We start from the raw sequence: 8,780 nt of genomic DNA, 5'->3' as shown, positions 1-8,780 counted from the left end.
CAAATATGATTCAAACGATGCTTAAAAGGAAGTTTGGGGAGGGGGGGAGTTCAAATCTGCGAAGAGGGGTCCATATCCGCTAGCGGATTTGGACCGGGGGGTTCCAAATCGGCTGTAACACCGGAAACACTCGATCGAGAGAGATGTAGATTTACATGTAGTAATAAAATGCTTGGAAAAAAATGCAGATACTTTACGATCGAATCGAAGCAAGCAAATAAACATAGAGATCTGCAGAATCTTCTGAAACTGTTATCGTGCAGACAGCTAGCATGAACAACGCGCTTAAATAATTCTTACAAAAAGTTTTCAGGTCACGCCACAGATGTTGGTTTGGCGGAGTTCTGCATGGAAATGTTCGATGGCTGTAAGTGAATACGACAACACTATTTTAATTTTATTTTCGGAAAAGTAGCACAGTTTTTAGTTAGATAGAACTATTGATAACTCCTCTCAAGCGAGAGCGCAGAATTTCTCGTCTGTAAAAGCCGAAGTTGTCGCACACTGGAACTTGTAGTAGTGTCAACCAATACGCAGCATGTGACTTTAAAATCTCCTAAAATGAGCAGTGATGATAATAAACAAGCAAATTATAGACTAATGAATGTTTTGTGCCGTAAAAAACTTTATTTGCTAATTTTAGCAAATCTCCAAAGTAATAAACGACAGAAGAAAGAAACGCTACGATTTTCGCGTCGATTTTTCGCCTACATGCATCTCTCTTAACGTGAAATTTTCCATTCCTACCAAAAACCTCGAAAGTTTTCACATTTTTTAGCTTTCTTGATCAATCATCTTGTATAGCGAGCTATAAAATGTAGGTTTATAGGGTCAAGTGACCGCCTAGAGCCAGAACTGCGTGACAGGTGTAGTTGAGAGAAGCTTGTCACAGTCGCAGATTTTAAAAGGCATCCAAGACAAAAATACGATAGCGCCCAAAGATTGTTTTGATGGTTTTCAGAGATAAAATGATGGATTATAAAGGGGAATTAAATTAGAGTTGTAACTTTCTAATAAGGGGAGAAATTTGACCTCAAAGTTATCAAATATACGTATGAATCGAAAAGTCTGAAAACACAGTAATTTATTTGCCTCTGTTGATTAACAAGCCGTCGATCAAATCGACTGATACTTATGTCGGTTATTTACTAAGAATATAATAATATTCATGCAGATCCTCAGAGCAATTGGTTGAATACCATAGCAGCGAGAGCTTCATACATTTTACCTATTTTGAAGAGATATCCTTAGTGAAGACCAAGTAAAACTGGGGGGGGGGGTGGTGGTCTATCTCCCCCCGGAAAAAACCAAAACAGATACCACTGAGTTTGTGTGTTTGAGTTTTGGGGTAGACCATTTAAACTGGCAAAGTTTAATTGAAATCGGTAGGATGGCATGTAGCACAACTAACTGGTGCTTTAGTCGAAAAAAAAAAATCAAAAGCCCTCTCCCACTTATAATGATGGAAAGCAATTTTGAATGAAAAGTGAACTGAAGCATTTTTTCATATCTTGTCATGTTCTCAGTTTTAGATCATGTATTTAAGGTAGGACCATTTTGAAATATTGTTGAGTAACTCACAGTTCTCCTTCCGAGACAACTAAGTCGCCTGAGAGGATCATTTAATAAATATGTTTTTCTTAGCACTTGAAAGCTTTCGGCTTATTGAAAAGATTAATGAGGTTACTAAATAAAGTACAAAAATGATAACTCATCAGCTTGGTTAATATATATCTAGAGAGAGACTTTTTCATCTTGTCACGAGCGTGGGACAAAGGTCCCACGCTGATTCCCCCTGAGGAAACGAACCTCAGACCTAATGAATCCGTGCTCTGATGCTCTTTCACTGAGCCACAGAGAGCTTGGTTTCCATAGCGATCACGCGTAGCGTATGCGACAAGATCTCTCGTTCGCTGTACTACTGAACTACAGAGTCTTTGTAGAGAAAGATCATTACGAAGGTCAGATATGATATCTTCGATCCCATTTCTTATTTGCTTCATTGTATTTCTCGGGGGGGAAGTGTGCCACAAATGGGCCAAACTCTGATACATATAACACCAAAGAATTCACTTGATGCTTGTTTCTAAATAGAAGGGAAATAACTCTTAGGATCGCTACTTTGAGGATGTTGTTCCTGGCATTTACACATTTACTTACTCGTGCAAATAGAACAACAAAAGGGATAAGCAAGCCAAAGCAAAAAGATCATTACGAACTCATCTGACACCTTCTAAATCTATTGTGCTGTAAGGAAGCCATTGTCATGTTGGTGCCATAATTGAGGAAGATAATATGGGAAAGATCCAATTATCTAATATTCATCTAATGACATTTTCAAAAATTTAATGAGCAAGTGTTTCTTATGAAGGGCTATGTATTAGACTGAAATAGATCTATGATCGCAAATGAGCTATTGTTCTCAAAATCGCATGTAAAATATCACGGACTCATTATTGTGAAAACAAGCAAAAGAACTGATATTATAGTTTTGTTTTTATTAATCATTGTGCTGTACGGAAGCCATTGTCACGTTATTTCCCTAATTGAACAATTTGCCCTGGAATATTCAATCTTTTTATTTTTTCAACTAATATGACATTCTAACGTTAATTCAAAGCGTCGTCATTGAAGTAACAATGATAAAAAAGAAAACAATCCAAGGAAATTATATGAATTTCATTATTGATTGTACTGTACAGAAGTTACTCTTATGTTGCTGCCCTTATTGAGAAAGTTGCCATAGGAATGTTTCAATTTGTTTATTTTTATTTCACGAAATTATCGATGGTTCTGAGCCTGTGCGATCTATGAAGAGGTATATTTTAGATTTTATCACATCAATTGCCTCATAGAAGTTATTGTTCTCATTATCACCTGTAAAATATCAAGGCATCGTTGTTCAAACATAAGCAAGGGTAATTATAGGGTGTTCATCTTTGATTGTGTTGTATGTAAGCTATTGTCTCTTGCCTCAACGGAGCATGTTGCCATCGAAATGTTTAAATTTTATAATTTTTTAATGATATTTTCAACGGTCTCTTGAAGTAGTGTTCCCTAGCTCTTTTAAATATCAAAAGGTATCTTTAAGATTATACAACACCCATTGTCGCCTAGAAGCTATTGTTCTCATAATTGCACAAATATATCCCGGCATCGTTTTTGAAAAACAAACCAAAAAATGATATGTTTTTTACCAAAATGAATGATATGGTTTTCAGTATTAATTGTGCATTACAGAAGCTATCGTCATGTTACTGCCATAATTTAGCAAGTTGCCCTGAAAATTTTCAAATTTTATAACTTTTATTTGATGACATATTCAATCCTTTACTGAGCCAGTGTTCCCTTATACCTATAATTCCAAAAGAATTCATTCAATGCACGTTTCTAAATAGAACGAAAAACAACTTTCAGAATCGCTACTTTGAGGATGTTGTTCCTGGCATTTACAAATTTTGCTTGCTCGTGAAAACAGAACAACAAAAGAGTTTACAAGCAAAAGCAAAAAGATCGTTACGAACTCGTCTGATTGGTAGGACAGATTATCAGTACAGGTTAGCTCTGAGGAAGTTATCTCATCATGAAGGAAACAATTTATTTCTTAAGGCAGATGCTGAATATGATCAAAGTTAACCCCCTAAATCTATTGTGCTGTACAGAAGCCATTGTGCACTAATTGAGCACGTTACCATGGGAAAGTTCCAATTTTACAATTTTGATCTAATGATCTTTTCAACCGTTTTTTGAGTCAGTGTTTCCTATGAAAGGGTGTATGTTAGATTTAAATAGATCTATTACCGCAAATAAACTATTGTTCTCAAAATCGCATGTAAAATATCACCACCGCGTTATTGTGAAACAAGTAAAAGAAATGATGTTGTAATTTTGGTTTTTAAAAATTGTTGTTCTGTACGGAAGCCATTGTAACGTTACTGCCATAATTGAGCAGGTTGCCATTGAAATTTTCCAATTTTTATTTAATGAAATATTCAACCGTTTAATGAGCCAGTGTTCTGTATAAGAAGGTATATCTTTGATTAAAATGACAACTATTGTCGCGTATACACTATTGTCCTGTTAATCGTCTGTAAAATATCAAGGCATCGTTATTGGAAAGCAAGCAAACGATATGATAAGGTTTTCAAGGTCTTTGAAGTATGTTAGAAAGTCCCCCAAGAACATTTTGCAATGTTATCACATTAAGTATAGCAATATGTTGAATTGGATTTGATACACCGATTTTAAGGTGTGGCATCTGTTTAACATTTCTTGAAATAATAAACTAATCCTGAGCATCCTATTGGATGATCCAAGAGCTATGACTTAGAAAATCCAACCACCAATTTGATCTTAAAAACCTGTGGCACAGTCTTAGGTACTCCAGTTTTCTTTTGGCTGCCCAAAGAAGAAACATCGCGTTTGCGTTTAACGACTTTTGCCTGTCTTGAGGTAAGATATTTAAGATATCGTTGATAGCAGTAATTTGAAATCCGCTTTACGACACATTTCGTTAAATTTATATCCTAAAGTCAGCTTCAGTCTTATTTCTCACTAAATTATCAGGATAGCAATTTTACTGTATTATGATGTTCCTGGTATTTACAAATTTATTTGCTCGTGCAAAGAAAATAAATGTGTGTGACAAAAGTCAAGAGATCATCATGATCTTATTCGACTTCCAGGAAAGAGGTCAACTCTGAGAAAACCATCTCGTTTAGGTTAGCCTGAAAATTGATTACGCCGTACGGAAGCTATGCAAGGTCATGCTGCAGCCCTAATTGAGCAAGTTCTCGGGGGAATATTGATTAATTTTATCTAATATCAATTGCAATAGCCTATTGAGCCACTTTTTAAAGAAATAGCGCGAGAAAACAGCAACAACAACAACAACAACAACAAAAAAAGAAAATACACCTATCTTAAATCAAATTCGTATTCAAGAAGTGGTAAGAAACACTCGACTACGTCTGGTGTTTCTCTCTACACTTCTTTCGTGCTCTAGCCGCTTCCTACGTGCTTTACAACAGAATATGGCACAGTCAGGCTTAACTGCTTTATTTCTTAAACATGTCAATTACAACTGTTTGAATGCGAGAAGAAAATTTCTTTTTTTTCGAAGACCTTCTAACTATCAGCACTATTTGTGTTGTAGGGAAGCTATTGCTCTATTTTCGTCTGATGAAATTTTCAACCGTTTATTGTATGAAAACGAATATATATAAAGACCCGTCTTGCCTGCTCGGGTAGCAATTCAGAACACAGGATTCGCCCCATATTGTCCATGCACGAGGGCGGCCAGCGATGTAATTATAGAGCGCAAGAAAACCATCGTTGCAAAGAAGCTATTGTTCTCAAAATCGCATGCAAAATAGCACGGCCTCGTTATTGAGAATCAAATAAACAAATTAAATGATATGGTTTTCAGCATTAATGGCGCTGTACGAAAGCTATTGTCGTGCTACTGCCCAAATTGAGCAAGTTGCCATGGAAATGTTCATACTTTCTATTTTAATGACATTTTTAACAGTCTATTGAAGCAGGGTTCCCTAAATCAAATATCAAAAGATATCTTTTAGATTATACAACACCCATTGTCTCTTGGAAGCTATTGTTCTCATAAGTGCACACAGAATAACCCGGCATTGTTTTTGAAAAGCAAAAACAAATAAAAAGGAATTTTTTATCAAAATAAATGATATGGTTTTCAGCATTCATTGTGCATGACGGAAGCTATTGTCATGTTACTGCTATAATTGAGAAAGTTGTCACAGAAATGTTCAAATTTTATAATTTTTATTTCATATTCAATCGTTTATTGAGGCATTTTTTTTTTTTTTTATAAAAAGGTATATTTTCGATTAAAAGACCCTAGTTGTAGCCTTCAAGCTATTGTTTTCATAATCGCAAGATATAAATATATACTTTGAGGCAGACAGGAACCATTGCGGAATCATTTTTTTTTTAATTTTGTCTCCGCTCTTCAACCCAAAAAGGCAACAACTCCCCCAAAACCTTTTATTTTTTACCCATTGTTTCATTACAAATTGCTTAGCTCACTCGGTAGAAGGATGCGTGATCTCGAGGAAATAGCCTGTTTCCTCGATTCGGATAGCCCCGAAAACTCTTTTGCCGCATCTCTCAAACTTTAGTAGCACAAAGGAGAGACTGGAGAGTAACATTGTTGGAAAATAGAGAAAATTTTCAAAACATCCCTAGCGAAGAAATGTTCATTGCAGGAAATCTTCTGCAAAGTGATGAACAAGTGAAAACGAATTGAAACTCGCAAACGTTTTTTGTAGTTTTGACTATTTCTTTGTTGTTGTTTTTTTATATTAGATTTTCTTTTTCAGCGATTCAGAGATCAAGATGAACCCACGACTTGTATTGGTGCTGTTGGCCTTGGTTGCTATTACTACGTCATTGACGATCAGAGATGATAATGAAGAGAACTATGATGATTTGGTGAGGCAAATTTGTGATAATTTGGGTCAGTGAATGTTTTCTTGTATGTTCAAGGATAAGCTGAGTCAGCACCAGATCACTGACAATGCAGTTGATTTTTTTCCGATCCCAGTAGCTGCCTCTTCTTCGCAATTACCCCGCCTCCACCCTGCAGCAAAAAATATTTTTGCAGATATTTTTTTTGTTTACTAACTAGATCATTTATCTAGAGGGTAAACTAATTTGATTACTTAAATGGCTCAATTCTGTTCCTTTCTTTCAAGATTTATTTACTTTTAATATGGCAATTGAATGTTAAATGTCTTGAATTATGGTGCGTTTCAGAAGGAGCGTGAGAGGGATCCTGGCTGTACGCCTTGCTATGGGCGATTCGGAATAATTCACGTCGCTTGCTGCTCACCCAAAAGATGGTAAGTGTCATCTCAAATTGAAAAACGAAATGAAAACCCTCGGCCGGACAAAGGGAGGGGGGTGCATTTATCTTGGTAACTGTCCACCCCAGAAGCTGTTCTTTTATCTTGGAGACATGTTTGGCAGTGGGAACTTGGTGAAAATCGCCTAATAGATATAAAAGTTATAAGTTTCAATTGAGGTGATATGAACTATGAAAGAATTGATACTTTGAAGTTGAAAAGGGAAGTACAATAAACCAACTCTTTATTTCTAAGTCTTACTTTCTATTTTCCTGTCGAGTTGGATAGCTTTTGTTCTTCTAAAATGCTTAAAATTATCGTGGAAGAAGTGAAAAATGTAAAAAAAGCCCCACTGACCCCCAGCAGCATAATTTGCAAATATTAACATCACCTTGTAGATGACATAACAGGCTATCTATTTGCGGTAACAAATTTTCAAAACATACCAACACAACGATAGTACTAGAGGGGGAGGGGAGGGTGAGTTTCAACAACTCCCCCTCCTTGTACTACGGTGAGGGCATAAGTTCCCATGTCCGTTCGACGTATGAAGGCCATCTGTATAAAGATTCATGGCCTCATAAAATCTGGAGCTAAAATAAATTTTTCTTTGTGATTTTTCTCGTCCGGCAACATTGTAACTTGCTACCACTAGGTGACAAGGTTTTGTCGTGCTCAAAATTCTCGTTAAATGTTTCCTATAAAACAGCAGATATGGCTTTTGGGTTTTGTAATAACTGCAATACCCAGTTCATTTTCAATATCCCAAGTCTTGGTAAATGTTATCAGCACTACATATACCTCGACCATGATTACGGTGTATTCAAAAAAACTTCATTCAATAGTTTCGAAATATGCTTTTCTCTAAAGCAACTTCCATGGAGGATGCGAGTGAGAACCAAGCAAAAGATGGAAAACGAGACCGAAATAACTTACCACCTTGTTGAAGCACCAGCTCCGCTTGCGAATAACCGGTCAATAAAAATTTCCACTGATTATGTTGTCGTTGTGATCTCTATTCAGCGCCAATTGGTAAATTAAGCTGCGGAGATGTTTAGTGGGATTATCTAAGTTTTAGGCAAAATTAATGATGGTAATTGGACCGAGTGGAGTCCAATTCGGTCTGTAATCATACAAGTGATTTGTTTATCTCGAGTATGATTACAGACAGAATTGGATGACAAAAAATCCTGTCACCAATTAATCATAACCATTTCAATTTCCGAAAAAACAAATACACCAAGAACAAATAGCTCCAATGGAGACAATGTCTTTAGTTAAATATTCCTCCATTTTGGAAATTGCCTTGTTTTTCTTTGGATAAGTGGTTGTTGCTATGGTTATTGTGATCAATTCTGTGATTGGTGGATTTAGATGAGTGGACCTAGTATGATTGGCTGCTTCAACTGTACGATTACAGGTGTTTGATTACAGCCAACTGTCCGATCACGCTGTCCGATTATAACTGTACAGAATGAGTAGTGAAAAATGAAGCAGCTGATGCACCAATCGCACTGGAGGAGATAGTAATGGTTATGATTAACGTTGTAATAAATAAGCGCAAAAACTCTCTAGCATAGAAAGCTCTAAAAGTAAATAATTGTCTGAGACAACGCCGGTGGTTGCCATCTGAAAATTCATACTTTGGGACTAAGGAGAGGTTAACGAACTTATGTTCAATATTCTTAGTCTGCCGAAACTCTTCATTCCGAGGAAAAAAATCACTTTGTCAATCTCAGGGGTTAAGGATCTTGTGAAATCAGGAAGGCGCAGCTTGCATGCACCCTGAAAGGAAGCATGCACGAAAGCTAACTTTTGCTCTACCATACGTACTTGATCTTACGTCATTATTCTCTTCCAATCAGAGTGAGATGTTCTTTTAGTCTTTTGTTATAACTAACC

General features: G+C 36.3%; 1 long non-coding RNA gene across 1 annotated transcript; it reads left to right on the top strand.

Annotated features, from left to right (window-relative positions):
* Window positions 1-4,334: 4,334 nt before the first annotated feature.
* LOC113673255 (uncharacterized) lies at window positions 4,335-7,877 on the top strand. Its single transcript, XR_016188595.1, has 4 exons — window positions 4,335-4,452; window positions 6,340-6,465; window positions 6,790-6,875; window positions 7,749-7,877. It is a non-coding gene; the product is annotated as an uncharacterized LOC113673255 (long non-coding RNA).
* The last annotated feature ends 903 nt before the right edge of the window (window positions 7,878-8,780 follow it).

This window comes from Pocillopora damicornis, chromosome 1 (assembly GCF_964200805.1).
Source record: "Pocillopora damicornis chromosome 1, jaPocDami1.2, whole genome shotgun sequence".
NCBI classification, from domain to species: Eukaryota; Metazoa; Cnidaria; class Anthozoa; order Scleractinia; family Pocilloporidae; genus Pocillopora; species Pocillopora damicornis.
The sequence above is the reverse complement of the archived record's forward strand: the minus strand, read 5'-3'. Positions and strand labels throughout refer to the sequence as shown.